This window comes from Schistocerca piceifrons, chromosome 8 (assembly GCF_021461385.2).
Source record: "Schistocerca piceifrons isolate TAMUIC-IGC-003096 chromosome 8, iqSchPice1.1, whole genome shotgun sequence".
NCBI classification, from domain to species: Eukaryota; Metazoa; Arthropoda; class Insecta; order Orthoptera; family Acrididae; genus Schistocerca; species Schistocerca piceifrons.
Genome location: NC_060145.1, coordinates 496,240,269 through 496,260,234, shown reverse-complemented (window position 1 = coordinate 496,260,234; position 19,966 = coordinate 496,240,269). Strand labels below are relative to the sequence as shown.

Below are 19,966 nucleotides of genomic sequence, written 5' to 3'. Positions count from 1 at the left end.
ACAGAAACTCACCCCTGTTGAACTGTAGTGTTAGGATAATATCGTTGGCCAGGAAAATGGAGCTGAATGTACAGAATTTTTTTATTTTTTTATTATTTTTTTAAAATCCTTTAGCTCTGAAGGAGGACATTGTCTGAAAATTCAGCAACATTTTTAATCTGGTTTATGCATCCGTCAACCACTCAATGCTTCAAGTGTATGGTGAGTGGTCATTTTTATTCTTTCTGCTACGTATTAGGAGAAAAAGTGGCTTTGAAAAAATCTACTGCTGCTATTAAACTACTGAAATAATTTTGGATACAATAATTTTGGGTACTGGGCTGCATCCCTGCAACTATTGCAGCTGAATGGCAGTGAACTGCTCTGAAGAGGACTGCAGCAAGTTGGTCAAATAGTCAGCAGTTTAGCTGCTTAGTAGTTACAGTGACACAGACTAATACCTAAAATTGTTGTATCCAAAATGGCTCCAGCAATGGAAGCCTACAAATGCATATTCAAACAATGCATTTGTGTATCTTTACACATCACAGTTGTTGTGACTTGCCGATCTTTCAAAGTGCCGCCGCGCAGTTACGTGCATCCTCTACATGTGGCGCTGTCTGCCAGCCATGCAGCAGCAGCGCCACCTAAGCGGCCAGCCGGCCAGCGGCTGCTAGACTTGGACTCAGTTATGATTTGACTGTTAAAGTGTACACACGTCTTACTCTGTTTACTTGATCTGTGACTTTCATGTATTGCGTCGTCCTTGAAATATATTTGTTCAACTTGAAGTTATAACAATTGGTGATGAGGTAGTGAATTTTTCTTTTTCATCGTTGACCCACGTGTTTCCATGGCTACTTTAGAGCAACTATTGCAAGGTCTCATAGAACAACAAATGCTTCTCACAAATGCTATTCGTGATTTTGTCGTGGCATCAAATGCGGGGCATCTCTTGTTGTTGTCTCTACCTCCTTTTCCTCCTCGAGACAGCGGAAGACTGGTCTGCTTACGAAAAACGTCTTCGACAGCACTTCTTGGCATTTCATGTCGCGGACGACCAAACATGTAAGTCTCTGTTCCTTTCATGGATTTCACTTCAAGTGTATCGGTTGTTGTCGCAATTGTCTCCTTTGTAAGATCCTGCGTCTTTGTCCTTTGCTGAAATGTGCTCACTTCTGTCCGTTTATTTTCAAAAGCATACGCATTTGGTAGCCTCTTGTGTTGCCTTTTATTGTTGTCAAAAACAACCGAATCAATCCTATCGCGCTTGGGCTGCTGAACTTCACGGCCTCAGTAGAAAGTGTCAATTTGTTACTGAAGTTCACAAAGAATCCTACACCGATTCCATGGTATGGGATGCTATTATCCAGTCGGCACCCGGCAAAGAAGTTAAGCAACGTGCCCTTCAGTTGGCAAATCTGACTCTAGATGAAGTCCTATCCATCGCTCAGTCTTTTGAAATTTCTCGCGCCGCTGGAGCGCAAATAGAGAGGCATGGGGTGACGTCGGGGAAATACAACCTCTGTGCGCTGTTGATGAAGTGTGTGGCGTGTCCGCGCCGGCCGACGTGGCCACAGTATTCTCCCAAGCGCAGCCTTGGCCTAACCTTAAGCAAACCTCTAAGAAACTGCAGCAAAACCCACGGCAACCTCCTTCATGCCCGCGGTGTTTTACGAAACATTCACGAGAGGATTGTCCACAACGTTGGGCCGTGTGTCACAAATGCAAAAAAAGGGTCATGTGTCATCTGTTTGCAAATCCGACCGCCTACATGATGCTCATGAACATGCACTGATTCTGATTCTGTGTTGTCTGTCAACTGTACTTCTTCCCTTTCAGGGAAGTTATTCCTCGCTGTCCAAATACTTGGTCGAGATGTTCGCATGCGGGTGGATACTGGTTCTGCTGCCACTATCATCAATTCTCAGATGTATCTTCAGTTGGGTTCTCCAATCCTGTCACCTGTCACTAGGCAATTACGAACTTACAATAAACAGAAGGTTTCTCTCTTGGGACGATTTGATGCTGAGGTATCTTACAAATCTGCCGTTCGTACTGTTCCCATATTTGTGGTCGACCATAGTAACGCGAAGAATCTTTTTGGTTTCGATGCCTTTCGCGTTTTTGGGTTCTCCATAGATGATTCTGTCAATATCGTCTCTGATGCTATTCCTTATGCTCAATTGGATTCCTTGTCGACGACATTTTCGTCCCTTTTTTCTCCTGGGTTAGGCCATGCAAACGACTTTGAAGCTCATATCACTGTCAAACCCACTGCTCGGCCTAAGTTTTTTTGGGCTCGGCCATTCCTGTGGCCCTTTGTGATCAGGTCAAACAGGAGATGGATCGTCTCACTGCTTCAGGGGTCTTGCTTCCTGTCACTTCCAGTGAGTGGTCCTCTCCTATCGTTGTCGTTGCTAAGCCAAATGGTGATATTCATCTCTGTGGCGATTTTAAGGCCACTGTAAATGCTCAATGCCTTATCGACACTTACCCTATGCCTCGACCTGAAGAATTGTTCACTAAACTTGCTGGAGGCCAGTATTTTTCTAAACCTGACCTGTCAGAAGCTAATCATCAACTTCCTCTCGACGCTGCTTCCTGCCAGTTTCTGGTCCTTAACACGCCTTTCGGCCTCTATCAATACCAACGATTGCCATTCGGGGTTGCAAGCGCCCCTGGTCTCTTTCAGCGATTCATGGAGCAATTATTGCTCACTGTCCCTGGGTGTATAAATTACATGGACGACATTGTTGTCACTGGCTCCACCACTGAAGAACATCTTCAGAATCTCTGCACACTTTTTCATGTCTTACAGACTGCCGGTCTTAAGTGTAATCTTCAAAAGTCAAAATTTTTTCAGGAATCTGTCATGTACTTGGGGTTTCAACTCTTTCGGGATGGTATTCGTCCGCTTCAGCAAACTGTCGCTGCGATCGATTCCCTTCCTCACCCTACATCTGTTAAGGAACTGCAGGCCTTCTTGGGGAAAATAGCATACTGTCACGGGTTTTTACCATCTGCTGCTTTGGTGGCTCAGCCGTTGCATTGCCTGTTGCATAAAAACGTGCCTTTTCACTGGTCCGCGTCATGAAATGCGGTATTCCAGGAATTGAAGACTATGCTGAAACAGGCCCCGTGCCTGGCTACTTATCGACCTGGCCAACATCTTGCTCTTGCCACAGACGCCTCTCAATACGGGGTCGGTGCAGTCCTTGCGCACCGTTTTTCTGACGATTCTGAACAACCCATTGCTTATGCCTCCAAAATGCTCACGGATGCCCAACAAAAGTATTCTCAAATTGAAAAAGAAGCTTTGGCCATTATTTATGCTCTTTATAAGTTTGGTGTTTTTCTCTATGGATCCAAATTTCATCTTGTTACGGATCACAAACCACTTGTTTCCTTGTTTCATCCATCAACGTCACTTCCCAACAAGGCTGCACACCGCCTCCAGCGTTGGGATCTTTACTTGTCTCGTTTCAATTATGAGATTCATTTCCGGCCGATGGCTCAACATGCGAATGCTGATGCACTGTCTCGCCTTCCCATGGGTCCTGATCTGGCCTTTGATAGAGACGAACTTTTGTGTTTCCACCTGGATGTTGCTGAGCAGTAGGTTGTGGACGGGTTCCACATCACCGGGGGACCAGCTGGCGGCTGCTATGGGTTCTGACCCTACCCTCTCCCATGTTTTACGTTGTATTCAGAAAGGTTGGCCAGATCGTCGGTCCGCTAAGACTTCTGATCCGTTGCAGAACTACTACGCTTTGCGTTACCACCTCACGGCTAGGGATGGTGTTATCCTCCTTTCCTCCGAAAATGCTTCGCCGCGTGTTGTGGTACCTGCGTCTTTGCGTGCTCCGGTCTGGCGCCTCCTTCACCAAGGGCACTGGGGTGTCTCTCCCACAAAATCTCTGGCGCGCCGCCATGTGTACTGGCCCGGCATCGACTCTGAAATTGCACACATGGTCACTGCCTACGGCCCTTGTGCGTCACAGGCCGCTGCTCTGAAGTTGTCTTTGTCACTGTGGCCTTCACCTGAAAAGCACTGGGAGTGTATTCATGCTGACGTCGTGGGACCTTTTTTAGGTACTTATTGGCTTCTCCTTATTGACACCTACTCTAACTTTCCTTTCATTGTTACTGATGATGGTCCACAAATTGCCTCTTCCGATTTTGCGGATTTTTGTGCCCGTCACGGCGTCATGCATGTCACGGCCCCTCCGTTCCATCCACAGTCAAACGGTGAGGCTGAACGACTGGTCTGCACATTTAAGGCTCAGATGAGGAAACTCCTGACTACTTCTGCTGCTGATGATGCGCTTCTCCAATTTCTGGCTTCTTACCGTTTCACCCTTCATGGGCGACCATAGCCCGGCTGAGCTCTTGCATGGCCGACAGCCCCGCACGCTACTTTATCTTCTGCAGCCTTCCACCTCACGGCCGTGGGTGCCTTCACTTGGCTGGTTCACCGCCGGCGACCTAGTATGGATACGGGGATATGGCAGGTGACCAAAATGGAGTCCTGGCCGCATCTTATGACACCGTGGCCGACGTCTGTATGAAATCGAGACGGACACGGGTGTTGCAGTGCGTCATTCGGACCAGCTTCGGCCTCGTGCGCTGGCAACGTCTGTTCTGGATGCCGCTACACCATCTTCGGCTCTACCTGACACTCGGGATCCTGAAATCTCTCATTACTCACAACGCAGTCCTCTCACCATCATATCGATGCCAGCACAAGAACTGACGCCAACAGGAGACTTGCCCATGCAGGAACCAGACGACCACCATCTGTCGGAGCAACTCTACTTGCCTCCTTTTCCTACGGACGTGGACACATTGCCCATGTCTCCTGTTATAACAACCGGCCTTGCCGCAACGGGCAGATTGGTGCACGGGGCCCCAGCAGATTCGACCCCCACTTCCGTCCGTACGGGAAGCCTCCTCCATCGAGACTTTACGGCCAGTCAAACAACACCTATGGACGTTAGCAGTGTACAGGCCACCTCCATCAAGACCTGTGCAAAAACTTCAAAGGGGGGAAAAGTGTTGTGACTCGCCGATCTTTCAAAGTGCGGCCACGCAGTTACGCGTGTCCTCTACATGCGGCGCTGTCTGCCAGCCATGCAGCAGCAGTGCCACCTAAGCGGCCAGCCAGCCAGCGGCCACTAGACTCGGACTCAGTTATTATTTGACTGTTAAAGTGACACGCGTCTTACTCTGTTTACTTGATCTGTGACTTTCAGGTATTGCATCGTCCTTGAAATATATTTGTTTAACTTGAAGTTATAACAACAAAATAATAGGCAGTATACTGACAAGATCAAGGGCTGTTATGTACAACTGTTACAGATAGCTGAATTTGTATATGTGATTCTAGATACTTTGATAAATTTGCTATGGGTGTTTCATAGGATATTACTTTATTTTGTTGTAGAATATATGGGTTTTCAATTTTCTACTTGATATTTATTGGAAACTAAGATTGTCTTTGGCATCATAATAGAAAACTCCATTCTGAACTCTGGAGAGGGATGTATAGTGCATATAGAAAGCCTTTACCTTGAGAAAAAATCTGCTGCCTCCTCAGTTATATAAAACAGTTGTTGTTATTTTCTTTGGTAGCTTAATATTTACTTCATTACAATGATATTTTTCCAAGAAAATATTTTTTATAGTGCTACTGATTATGCACATTGACAGTGAACAGTGCTGTTTTTGCTGTGCCCATAACAGTAATTTTTAATGCTAGTCAATCAGCTACTTTGATGGAGAAGTGGCTAATAAAGTGTTTTTAAAATATTTATTTGAAAATTTGATTAATGCACGTTGGAGAGGGGTCTCTGAGAGGAAGATTGCATAATAATAGTAGGGGGTGCATGCAAGAGTTTGAACTGTAACCTAACTATACATTTTAGGGTGCTCTGTGATGCGAGTCCAGTGTGCTAACATGTAATGTAGAGTTGACAAGGATTGGTACGGGGCTTACCCTTATTCTTAACCTATGGAATGATCTTCTAGTGATTTAAAAAGGCTGTTCAAAAACTGTAATGTGTGCTCATGGCACAAGCATACTAATCAACCTTAAAAGAACAGTTCAGCGGAACTGGACTACAAGTGCTCCAAGCTAACATTTTTCACAAAAACTCACATTATGTGATTCAGACAATCGGCAATGACCTGTTAACACCAGAGTAGACATTAACAGTTGTATGTTAAATGAAACACTCAGTATAGTACCCCAAGAAAGTATGATAGGTCTGTTACTGTCTATGTCTAAATGCTACAGCTGATAATGCTGGAAACTGTATGAGGTGGTTTGGAGATGATGTGGTTCTCCACAAGAAGGCAGTAATGACCAAAGACAGTTGCAAACTACATGAAAACGTGCAGAGGATTGATGAATTGCACAGGGACCGGCAGTTAATGCTGTTGTTGTTGTGGTCTTCAGTCCTGAGACTGGTTTGGTGCAGCTCTCCATGCTACTCTGTCCTGTGCAAGCTTCTTCATCTCCCAGTACTTACTGCAACCTACATCCTTCTGACTCTGCTTAGTGTATTCATGTCTTGGTCTCCCTCTATGATTTTTACCCTCCACACTGCCCTCCAATGCTAAATTTGTGGTCCCCTGATGCCTCAGAACATGTCCTACCAACCGGTCCCTTCTTCTTGTCAAGCTGTGCCACAAACTCCTCTTCTCCCCAATTCTATTCAATACCTCCTCATTAGTTATGTGATCTACCTCTCTAATCTTCAGCATTCTTCTGTAGCACCACATTTCGAAAGCTTCTATTCTCTTCTTGTCCAAACTATTTATCGTCCATGTTTCACTTCCATACATGGCTACACTCCAAACATAAATAAATGGAACATACTGCGCATACATGAGAGGGGAAATCTACAATTGTATATTTACAAATTGCTGGAAACTGTAACTACTGTGAAGTATTTAGGAGTAACCATCCGAGCAACCTTAAGTGGAATGACCACATATAACTAGTAGTAGGAAATGCAGATCCCAGACTGATGTTCATAGGGAAAATCTTAAGGAAATGTGACTCCTCCACGAAAGAAGTGGCTTGCAAAGCACTGGTTCAACCAATACTTGAGCACTGCTGTTCAGTCTGGGACACTTACCTAGTTGGATCAACAGAAGTCAGGGATAAGTTCCAACAAAGAATGACACATTTCATCACAGGACCGTTTAATTGGCCTGAGACGTTCAACATACTCTAGTGCCAGACACACAAGAGAGGTGTTGTGGATCATGGAGAGTTTTACTTCTGAAATTTTGAGTGTGTATGTTCCAGAAAAACTCTGACAACATATTACACCATCCCATGTCTCATGAAATGACCACAATTTGAAAATTTGAGAAATTAGAGTTAAAATGGAGGTTTACCAATGGTTGTGGTATCTATGCACCATTTGCAAATGAATCAGGGAAGGGGGATTTAGATAGTTACTACCAACACCATTAGCTGGCTGCAGAATGTAGATGTAAATGTAGATTTTTGCAACACTGTTCAATAACAGGTTAAATGATGTCAATACATAGGCAATCAACTTAGGTCCGCATATTTTTCTGCAAAAAGTTTCTCTCATTTTATTGATTAAAGATAAGACTGTTGGCGTATTTTGCGTATTTCCACTCCATTTTGTCATGGAATTACTTTCTGGGGCCATGCACCAACTTACATAAAATTTTTATTCAGCAGTAGTGAGCAGAAGTATTGTTTGAAGAAAGCTTTTTGAAGACTTCTCATATTCATTCCCTAATACATTTCTACATCTGCATCCGTATTCTGCAAACCAGTGTGAAGTGCATTGCAGAGGCTACTTCCCATTGTAATGTGTGTTAGGATTTATACTATTTCTATGCACCTCTTTAAACTGGTTGGCGCATTGGCAATAGTTTCACAACTCATTTACTCCCTTATAAAATTTGTTGTTAACAGTCAGTTACAGTTCAAAGACAACTGTAACATTCATAAATATAAGTTCACAACAACATGCTGAAAAGTTATGTTTTCGAATTTTTCATGCAAAAACTTTTGTGGCGGTGTTCGTAGCGACAAACACTTGGCTGTAGAAATGGCTTACAAAGTCACCGCCACACTTTTAATAGCGGGCCGACCGGTCCGCTGGAACAGTAAACAGAAAGATGAAACCCCAAACACTCTGATTAAATAAAAGTCGGTACTTAACTTTTATTTATGAAGATACAGTAACACAGTAGTGAACTCGGTGTCTACAGAAATCTGTCTAGTTCGAGTCGGAGCGGCTCGGTCAGCGTCAGCTGACGACAAACAACAACTCTGCTGCGATGAATACACAACTGACTAGCAAGTACACAATTCGGTGGCGAGTATACAACTGAGCGGCGAATACAGAACTGTCCTAGCGCTCGCGACTCCAGCGCTTAAGAAGCCAGAAGCCAGCGGTGGCGCGCGCAGACTTGCGGCGATTTGCTGTCTCGCTGGCGCTGCTTATGCGGACGGCGTCCGGACTTTGATGCTGCCAACCTTTTGGCAGCGGGCTCGGGTGGCATTACTGGCTAGGACATAACAAAAACTATTAAAGTGTTTTAAATAAAACAAAATTGTTTAAAATTCTACATCTTTATTCTTCATGTCTACATATTTATTTCTCAACATAGTCACCAGGGGGACTAGTTTGTTGATACCGTCGCTGTAGAATGTTTGACTTTGGTGACAAATCCACAACCTCACCTCTGCTTGCACCATTTCATCACTATCAAAGTGAAGTCCTCAAAGGTGTTCTTTAGGTTTTTGAATCAGATGAAAATTGGATGGGGCCAAGTTGGGACTGATAGAGGATGACCAATGGCAGTGAACCCAAGGTGTCAGATTGTTGCAGATGTTGCAGTGCTCGCGTGTGATCTGGCATTGTCTTGCTGCAGGAGAGGCTGCTTCATGTGTGGACAAGCTCTTCAAACTCAGGCTCTCAGTTTTCTGAGTGTCTCACAGCGCAGTGCAGAGTTTATGGTGTGCCTGTAGGCATGAATTCCAAATGCACACGCTTTGAACATGTATTCCAGAACATTGTGAGCATGATTATGCTTGCTGGTGTGAACTATTTTGATGTTGGTGCTCCTTTATGGTGGAACTCAGTTAATGCTCTCTTTGTTTCAGGGTCAAAATGTTGAACTCAGCTTTCATCACCTATTGAAATGTTGTGCTCAAAATGCAAAAGAAATTGTTGACAGGTGTCCAGTCTCTTCTGTTTTTATGTCAGAAGCTTTCATGGTACCCACCACAGACAGTTTTCTGTACCGCAGTTTGGCTATGATGGCTTGTACAGGCTCTCGTGGTGTGCTGCACTTACTTGAGAACTGTGGCTGTGTTATCTGCCGATTTTTCTCTGACGAGTTCATCGAAACCAATTCCAGTGAGTCTCGGTTGCCACATGCAATCATCCACTCTGAGCTCTGTCACATACATTTAGATTAGGACCACATTTCCTTTATTATTAGTGTGAACAACTCAACAGTGCACATTACTGATGTTGGTACAATCATCACTGTACCCAGCTTTCATGCCTCTGTGGATTTCAGTTGGAGACACATTTTTTGCTGGTAGAAAATTGATTACTGCACGCTTTTACTCTTGCACCTTTGTAGTTACACTACCTGTTGCCATATTACGTGCTACAATTTTTATCAGCGAATCGGGAAAGTAGACAGAGTAATATGCTTGACGTGTAGCACCTCTAACGATATTGAGAACAGAATAAAAAATTCAGAGGCATTACTTTCACCCTTGTTGGATGAAAATTGCAGCAGGATGGTGCAATTATGATCCCAGGAACTAAACTTATCCTTTGTACATACACACAGTGTGTGAAGAATGACCACTGTGCATGTGTTAATTAGCATTTTAATTAGTCTAATCTTGTCCCTATGTGAGTGATAGTATCTTTGAAGTGGTATGTAAGAACTCACTTGCAAGTTGACAGAGATAACTATCTCTGTTTGTCCCCTTAAGTTGTCTAAGCAGGGATTGTAATTGTTGTAGCAGACAAGTTCACTGACTCTGAACAGGTTATGTCCAGAAAGACCACAGGATAGGCCTGTTGTCACAGGACACAGTACAGTAACAAGCTGTAGAATAGCAGAGTCCTGTCGTCAGTGCTGCATGACAAGACACAGTGTAGATGGCCAGTGGCCTGAGGCAGGCTGCATAGGTGGTGTTCTCCAGGCTGGCGAGCAGGCACTGGCACTGGCATCCTAAATACAGTGCTGGCTGGAAGCAAATAGGTCCACTCTGGCTGTGCCTCCCAGGGGTGATGAGGTTGCTGTCAAGGCGATTGCCCTGGATCCCAACAGTGACACCTTGAGTTGCACATGGCAACAATTAGTAGTTATTTCTGTCATTCGGAACTCACTTTTGTTTAGCACTCATTGTTGTGGCCCCTAAGAGCTCTTTTATTGGCTACCTGTGGCGCTGTCCAGCTATGTTGGTGGACTTAATGTCCAGACACAGTACTGTTCCTAGATTGCTGATTTAATACTGTTTCTCTTTCTCAGGCCATTGTAAGTTGGTTGTTGTGAAATAGTGGACTTCAGTGTTCAGGTGTCTGCCATCTCCAGATTTACAGCACTTTTGTGACACTTACCTGTGAGTGACACAAATCTGTCAACATTTGTATGTTTGTATATTAAATCTATTTTGATACAGGCAGTACCTGTGTACTTATTGCAGGGTTTGAGATGTTCATTTTCAGTGAAGGTAACAATTAAAATTATTCATCATCTGTTGGCTGTGTTATGCGTTACGGTGTCAGGTGACCCTTCAGAAGGGAGTGAGTACTGGTATCCCAATGTATTCTAGAGAGGTACACAGATGCCAGTTGTCATTTGTGGACATTGTATTCAACCAAGCACAGGCAATGTGACATCTTAATGCGGTGCAAATTGCAAGGGCAGCCTGTTTCGTCCGAAAAGGGTGTACTTTCCTTTGTGTTACTGCAGATGCCAATGCCTCACCGTGTGTCATATGTATATAAATTGTGGACACACTATAGGAAGAAAGGTCATTACACAAGGCGAGTTGGACACGGTCACCAGTTCATTACAACCCACTGTGTAAGGCCAATAACTGGCCACCTCTGTGTTGCGGCATCATTTGGATAACTCCAGAGCACTAAGAGACAATCTCAGAAGGGCCACTGAAGCTGCCGTGTCAGATTAGATTTAATGGATTGGTTACAAGAAATGACTGTATGATACAGATGCCCAGTTTGAGTACATGAGAACATCTTGCAGTTCGCTTTGAGTTCTGCCATTCCCATGTCAGCTGGCAGCTTCATTACTGGCAAAACATGTTATTCACAGATGAGTCCAGATACACTCTTATGCAAGGTGATGGCCACATTTGTGTGCGGAGACCCGTGGTGAGCAGTACCTGTCAAATGTTGTCCAGGAAATCGACAGGTTTCCGAGTTTTTGTAATGTTGTGGGGAGGTGTCAGTGTTGACAGTCATATGGATCTTGTCATTTCCTATGGTTGCCTCATCTCCAAACAGTACATCAAGCAGTTTCTTTTGGACTGTGGGATGGATGTGAATTCCTTGCAATGCCAGGGCTTACGTAGCAGGCATCAGCAAGTATGTCTTGCAAAACCTGGACACTAAAGTAATGGAACAGCCAATGGCGAGTCCCAACCTCAACCCCAACCTCAACCCCATCGTGCATATGTGGTACTTGCTTGACAGATGTGTTTGTGATTGTCTTGTTCCGCCAAAGACACTCCAAGGAGTTTTATGTACTCTCGTTGAAAAATGGGAATGAATACCACAGGGTGACTGGAACATGTCGTGTTGGTGTCAGGCAGTGATAATGATCACAGAGGATATACACAGTATTGAGGCTCTCAGAGTGCAATGAAAAGCACCGGGATGAATGATTATTTCCACTTTATTTTTGACACCTGTTGGACATTTTAGTTCCTTTTATGTAAACAATCAAGGATGTAGTGACGTTTTGCTGTGTAGTTAATTTGTGAAAGATTTTTTAAATTTATTTATTTGATGTCGATTATACACCATTTAGTCATTTCTGCGTAGTAACATGTGCATTACAAACATAGTATTTGCATTTCTTTGTGTAATTAATCTTTCACCAACTGCGACATAATCGCATGTACAAACAGTGATCCAATACTGTAAAATGCTTTATTATTCCAGTCTCTGATCACAAATGAATTTTTTAGACGATGACCGGTTTCAGTCTGTAATGACCATCTTCAGATCTAAAATATATAAATATGTACATCTGGTGAGCAGTGTGTCTTTTAAAATAAAACAGCAATATGTATCGCAATATACTGTCATACACCAGGGAAATGTACAGATAAAATATGGTATAACGTACCTTTTTTACACCATGTCCTAAAGTGATACGGCCATAATGGCATCATCAGAATATATAAATATAATCAGCATAGCATCGTCACATAGATTTAAAATATTGTTTAGAATAGGCCACATCGTCCACATAGTGATTATTGCGAACTAGCTACTGAGGTACAGTAGCATCCAGAAACCTGTTTGCCTACATCCTCCCTAGATGTCGCTACTGTGGGCTTGCTTATATGTAGTCAGCATTTACGCAAAAACATAATCTGATAAAAGCACATTAGTTAAAATGTGTGTAGCAGACTTATTGAAATTGATAACTATCATAGAAACCAATTGTGATATATTAAAAGATGAATGCAGTTACCTATGTAAAATTATTAAAAGAAAATATATGAAGAGTATAGGTCTGACCCTTTTTTTATGGTGAATTTACGGTCAACAATTAATATAGCATAATACACTGCCTGTGGCAACCTATAAATTACTTATGAAAGATAAAATGTCTATATGACAGCTGAAAAAGAGAGAGATCAATGAACAGCGCCCTCTGTTGGGTCGGCCACTAGGATCTTATGTAGGCGCGCACTGATCGTAAGAACTTAACCAATAGAGGGCTTTACATACATCGTGACATGTCTCCCACAGAAAACTTTTGAACAATATACAAGCATTCAATAAATAAAATTATATAGTTTGGCTATACATTCCATGAGTAGGTAGGAGATAATCAGTTACAAGATTAGAGCGACTACTGTGCGGAAGTAAGGGAAATGTCTTCTGTTCTCAACATAACTCATCAAGTAAGGCTAGGTATAAATACGTGAGGCGTTATTCATTTGTGATCAGAGACTGGAATAATAAAGAATTTTAATTAATCTTTAGTGTCTGTGGGTGGAGAGCATAGCTAGTTCCACTGATTTTGGTACATGGTAGATGGCTCAGCTGATCTCTCTGCTACCTTTCAACATCAAGAATATATTTGCATGCATCACCAAGGGTGTAACCACTGTCTTGGATGAAGCTACACATTCTGATCTCAATTGCTTCTTTGATGACAGTAGGTAGAGGCATGTGATAATATTTCCATTTTATCAAATGTAATCATGTGTTTGTCCATGAGGCTGTGTTTAGCAAAAGTAGATTTGCTGAAATTGTGGTAGTTAATGTGGCATCAGTACTCTGTGGAGTGTTTTGAAATTGTTTGTATTGACTGAAAAATGTAACTGCTACCACTTTCACAACACATTTTATAGATTCCAAGAATACTGAGACCAAGGCTGCCTTTTACTGTGCATGACATTTCCCTAATTTTCTTCAGTGGTCGGAAAGTGGATTGAATACTGTCTCTGCCCAGGACACTGCCTATTTTATTTGTTGCAGCTCCAAAGAAAAGAAAGAATACTATAAACTGATCACCTTCCGATGACTGATGGCAAATGGAATATCTCAATCATTTAATTGGATGGATATAAAAATCTACTCACCAAGTGGCAGCAGAACACACCCATAAAAGACCATTGTGATTGGCAAGCTTTCGGAGCCATTTTCTCCTTCTTCAGGCAAATGATTTTGTTGTTAATATCTCAATCCCCACAGTTATTCTTCCAGAATATATGTCTTAGATATCTGATATCGAAATCCAGGTGTTCCTTGTCACAGAGTTTCAACTAAGTGTATCATCATATTTAAAATGTCTTTCTTATGGGCTGGATGATCAAAGCTTTGTACACTGAAATACGGGTCAGTGTGTTTTGACATCTGGCAAACAGAGTGCCTTAGCTGCCCATCTGATTTTCATTCAAGTAGAACATTTGAAAATGGTAGTTTTCCTTCTCTCTCCATCTAAGCAACGAACTTGATTTTAGGGTGCATATTATTCCTGTAATCCATGAACAGGTGAAGAGCTTTGATTCTATGTGACCAGATCATAAAGGCGTCATAAACATAATTAAAGAAGCAAGGTGCATCAAGAGGAGCTAAATTTAATGGCCTACTGAGATCTCGGGATGATTACAGTGCAAGAAGTCATCGAAAGCTCAAGACTGAATACAAATGATTCAAAACTTCTGGAATACTTGAAATGACAACAATTTTGATTAATGATAACTTTTGAAAAATGATAAGTAGTTCTTAGAATGTTCAGATCTTCTTTAGAAGGACAGCAATGAAGGCTTTCAAACAAGGTTACGTCAGTCCTGAAAGAGAGAATTATTAGCAGGTAAAATTTTGGCATTGCATGTGTTCTTCATGAATAGTAAATTTTCAATATTTCTCTAACTAAAACGTTTCTACAGATACCATTTACACATTTGCTAAGATCAGTTGTGAACTGTAACAAGACTGATAAAGTTTTGAAAAATACTGCAAACTATAATAGCACTGAAAGTGAGCTCTTAGAAAGAAGAGCTGAGATGAACAGGAAAATGTGTGCCACATTCGTTGACCTAGAGAGAGTTTTTGATAGAGAGGACTAAAAGACACTGAGAAACTGAATAAAATTAGAATAGTCTGGAGAGAGAAAACATTGATTCTTAATCTATATAAAAACCAGAGTGCAGAGAGTACAGTGACACTAAGAAAAAGAGTAGAGTAAGAATAAGGTGTCTGACGAGGCAACGTAACTGACATCTACATAGTGTATGACTGAGGGTCCCATGTACCAATACTAGTCATTTCCTTTCCTACCAACTGTATACATGCATCTGTATAAGCTCTAACTTTTCTTATCTTTGTGGTCCTTAAGCAAAATGTGCATTGGTGGTAGTGGAACCATTCTGCAGTCAGGTGGAAATGCTTGTTCTGTAAATTTTTTCGATAGTGTTTCGCAAATAGAATATCGTCTTCTCTCCGGGGGTTCCCATTTGAGTTCACGAAGCACCTCCGTAACTCTCAGGTGTTGATCAAATCTACCGATAACAAATCTAGTGGCACACTTCTGCATTGCATTGCTGTCATCCTTTAATCCAACCGTGTTGTGATCCCAAACAATTTGGCAGTACTCAAGAAGAATTGCATAAGAGTTCTATATAGGCCTATGGGCTTCATTGTAGAGAGCTAAACTTTCCTAAAACTTGTACAATAAACTGAAGTCGACCATTTGCCTTCCCTACTACCATCTTATGTGTTTGTTCCATTTCACATTGCTGTACGGTGTTCTGCCTAGATGTTTAATTGGTGTGACTTTGTCAAGCTGCGCGCCACTAGTACTGTATTCAAATACTAGATATTTCAAAATGAATATCAAGGTTTTAAGACTTTATAGCACTTGTTACATTCAACTTACAATTATAAAAATACAAAAATCAAGCAATGGAAAATCCAGGATGGAATGTAAAAATTATGAGAAGGAAAGTTGCGTCTCACAGAATAGCGGAGAAGCTGAGTCACAGATAGGCACAACAAAAAGACTCATAGCATTTGGCCATTAAGGCCTTCCACAACACGAGACACACATGCGTACACACACACACACACACACACACACACGCACGCACGCACGCGCACGCGCGCACACACACACACACACACACACACACACACACACACACACACACACACACACACACACACACAACTGCAGTCTCAGGCAACTGAAACCATACTGTGAGCAGCAGCAGCAGCAGCAGTGCATGATGGGAGTGGTGACTGGGTGGAGGTAAGGAGGGGGCTGGGGCAGGGCAGGGGAGGGATAGTATGTTGGGGACGGCGGACAGTGAAGTGCTGCAGGTCAGATGGAGGGCAGGGGAGAGATTGAGGGGGGGGGGGGGGGGGAGTAGTGGAAAAGGAGAGAAATTAAAAGACTAGGTGTGGTGATGGAATGACGGCTGTGTAGTGCTGGAATGGGAGAAGGGAAGGGTCTGGGTGGGTGAAGACAGTGACTAATGTAGGTTGAGGCCAGGAGGGTTACGGGAACATAGGATGTATTGCAGGGAAAGTTCCCACCTGTGCCATTCAGGAAAGCTGGTGTTAGTGGGGAGGATCCATATGGTACAGGCTGTGAAGCAGTCATTGAAAGGAGGGATGTCATGTTTCGCAGCGTGTTCAGCAATAGGGTGGTCCACTTGTTTCTTGGCCACAGTTTGTCAGTGGCCGTTCATGCGGACATACAGCTTGTTGATTGTCATGCCTGCATAGAATGCAGCACAGCGGTTGCAGCTTAGATTGTAGACCACATGACTGGTTTCACAGGTAGCCCTGCCTTTGCTGGGATAGGTGATGTTAGTTACCAGACTGGAGTAGGTGGTGATGGGAGGATGTATGGGACAGGTCTTGCATCTAGGTCTATTACAGGGGTATGAGCCATGAGGTAAGGGATTGGGGGCAGGGGTTGTGTAAGGATGGATCCATGATTTACATACCAATTTTGCAAATGTAATGTTACTACATGACAATGAAGATTTTCGCCTTCAGTGGTGAATCAACATTTCTCGTGAGTGGAAATGTGAACACGCGTAATGTGCACATCTGAAAATCCTTGTGACATGATATAGTTGCAATGAAACTCCCCTTAATTGATTGTTTTTTGTGCCACATCCCAATGGAAAGTTTATAGACCTTTCTTTTTCGGTGCAGTAACTGTAACTGATGTTTCTTATGTTGGTGCTGTAGAACTCTGACTCTCAGTTGGATGAAGTTGAACCACAGAAATTTATGTGGTAACAAGAAGGTGTACTGTCTCACTGGCATAACTCAGGATGTGACCGGTGTAATGACATTGTACCCGACTGTTGGATTGGCCACAGGGGGCCACGTAACACATTTTGTTTTGCATGGTGCCCACATATGCCCGATCTGAGGCCATACGATTTTTACCTTTGGGGGCACAAAGGATCATGTGTACATGCCTCTGCTACTAGGTAATCTATCCAACTTAAGAAACAGGATTGAAGGGATTGTTGCAACTCCAATCACTTTGGTCAAGGTTTGGGAAGAACTCACCTATTGACTTGATGCGTGCCATGTGACAAATAATGTTCACATTGAAAACTTGTAAGAAAACTGTTTGAGGTGCTCTTTCATTTGATGCATTATTTATAAGTTGAATGTAATGTTACAAAGCCTTAAACCTAGATATTCATTTTGAATCACCTGGTATTACAAGTCTTTTTTTTGTGCTTATCAGAATTAACTTTCATTTTTGTACATTTAGAGCAAGCTGCCATCAATCATACCAAGTAGAAATTCTTCCTGTCTTCCTTTGTCCTTCTAGTGTAACTCAAAGACTGTTCTCCCTCTCTCTTTATTAATTTCATTTATTCATAAAAAGTGGAATACAAACTGTTGTGACGTGGCAAGACAGCCAAGCCACAAGGAGGTAGCCGAAAGGCACGCGTTTAAGCTCATGCAGGCTGGCGTGAGGTCTGGAACAGTTAAAGTAATTGAGACTAGCATATAAAGTACGAAACTGCTGGAATACTTAACTTTAATCCATAAGAGGTGAACATAGCTCTTGATGGTACATGCATCATAAGATAAATAGCAAATGATAATGGCGCCTTGCTAGGTCGTAGCAAATGACGTAGCTGAAGGCTATGCTAACTATCGTCTCGGCAAATGAGAGCGTAATTTGTCAGTGAACTATCGCTAGCAAAGTCGGCTGTACAACTAGGGCGAGTGCTAGGAAGTCTCTCTAGACCTGCCGTATGGCGGCGCTCAGTCTGCAATCACTGACAGTGGCGACACGCGGGTCCGACGTATACTACCGAACCGCGGCCGATTTAAAGGCTACCACCTAGCAAGTGTGGTGTCTGGCGGTGACGCCACACAAACAATGAAAATGGTAAAAAAAGGATTAAAATTAATGGTACACAAATACATTGTAGTTATTTGATTTCATGGTAATGTCACTGTCTCGGCATATTCTGAAATGGACATGAACTATATGTTATAAATTTTGTCAGACACCCTGAATGATCACGCTTTACTTTATTACTTTATATTGTGCCAGTGGCGTGTTTTTGCCTTTTTAAAGGCGTCTTCAGAGTGACCTACAATGAAAATAGCAATGTTTCTTAAAAATGGCATAACCCATATTTAGTAAAAACTTTGGACCAAGGAAAATACTAAATCTAACTTACTGGTACAACAGGTATTAAAGACACAGGCTGCCATCCATGCAAATGTCATTGCAGGCAAACAACATTGTCAATATTTTAGAAATTATTGCATGGTGCCCTGATATGAAATAGCACTGAGTGCACGGGAAGTCACGTTTAAAATTCATAAAAGACCTCAGTTTGTCAAGATCTACGAGACTTTTTTTTTCACGCAGTGTTGTTGTGGTTGCGCAGTCCAAAAGACACTAGAAGTGACCACTGATATAGATATGTTAGACATTTCAGGATTTAAGCTAGCTTCCTACTTCTGCAGAGTAGATATGGATGGAGGAGGAGTTACCACATTTATCAAAAGCTGCCATAAATTCAAGAACATTGACATTAATAAATTCTGTTTAGAGCAGCATCTAGATGCATATGCAACAGAAGTAGAGTTCCATAACAGATCCTATATAATAATAACTATTTACCGAGCACCTGCAGGAAATTATAATGTATTCTTAGATCATCTAGAAGCTCTTTTGGGTTATCTAACAGCAAGAAACAAAGAAATTTTGATTGCTGGTGACTTTAATACAGATTTTCTAATGCAATCTTCCAGTAAACATTCACTGCAGTTAGTAATGTTGTCTTTCAATCTCACTCACACTGTAAACTTTCCAACTAGGATCACTAAATCCTAAAGGACAGCCATTGATAACATTTTTATAGACAAATCAAAGGAACAAAATCATATCATAAAACCTGTTATAAATGGACTATCAGATCATGACATGCAGCTCCTTGTTTTAGATGTAAATTCTAAGCAGCTTATCAAGACTGCTAAATCTGAGTACAGGAGGGTAGTCAATCAACCAAAAAATGAGTGTTTTAGAAAACTGCTCAAAGATATGAACTTGAAAGATGTTTATAGTGCTCATGACATGAATGAAAAATATAACACATTCATGAACAATGTCAGTACCATGTTTGAAAACTGTTTTCCTCTAAAAGTTAATCAAATTAAACAGAAGTCTATAATAAAACCATGGATTACACAAGGAATAAAGATTTCCTGTAAGACAAAAAGGAAAATGTATCTGTTGACCAAGAATAGCTCCAATGCTGATGATTTAGCTAAATACAAGGAATACTGTAAAACATTAAAAAAAGTAATTCAGATGTCTAAACAAATGCACTACGAGAAGAAGATAGCAATGTCAGGGAACAAAATAAAAACAATATGGGATATAGTGAAAGAGCAGACTGGTAGAACCAGAAAGGAACAGGAGCAAATAGCACTAAGGGTAGATGACACATTAGTAACTGATGGGCATAGTGTGGCAAATCTATTTAACAAGTACTTTATATCTGTTACTGATAGAATGGGACTTTCGGGATCAGTAAATAATGCCCTTGAATATCTGAAACTAGCCTTCACAAATAGCTTGAAGTACATGAATATATCACTCACTTCACCAAAAGAAATAACTTCCATAATAAAATCTTTAAAAACAAAGCATTTTAGTGGGTACGATGAAATATCAACAAAGTTAATTAAGG

General features: G+C 42.0%; 1 protein-coding gene across 1 annotated transcript in view; it reads left to right on the top strand.

Annotated features, from left to right (window-relative positions):
* The first annotated feature begins 177 nt into the window (after nt 1–177).
* Nucleotides 178–19,966, top strand: part of LOC124711215 (F-box/LRR-repeat protein 7-like) — a 46,697-nt gene continuing 26,908 nt past the window's right edge. Inside the window, exon 1 of the mRNA XM_047241171.1 lies at nt 178–201. The gene's annotated coding sequence lies outside the window, so the exon portion shown is untranslated. The remainder of the gene's footprint in view (nt 202–19,966) is intronic.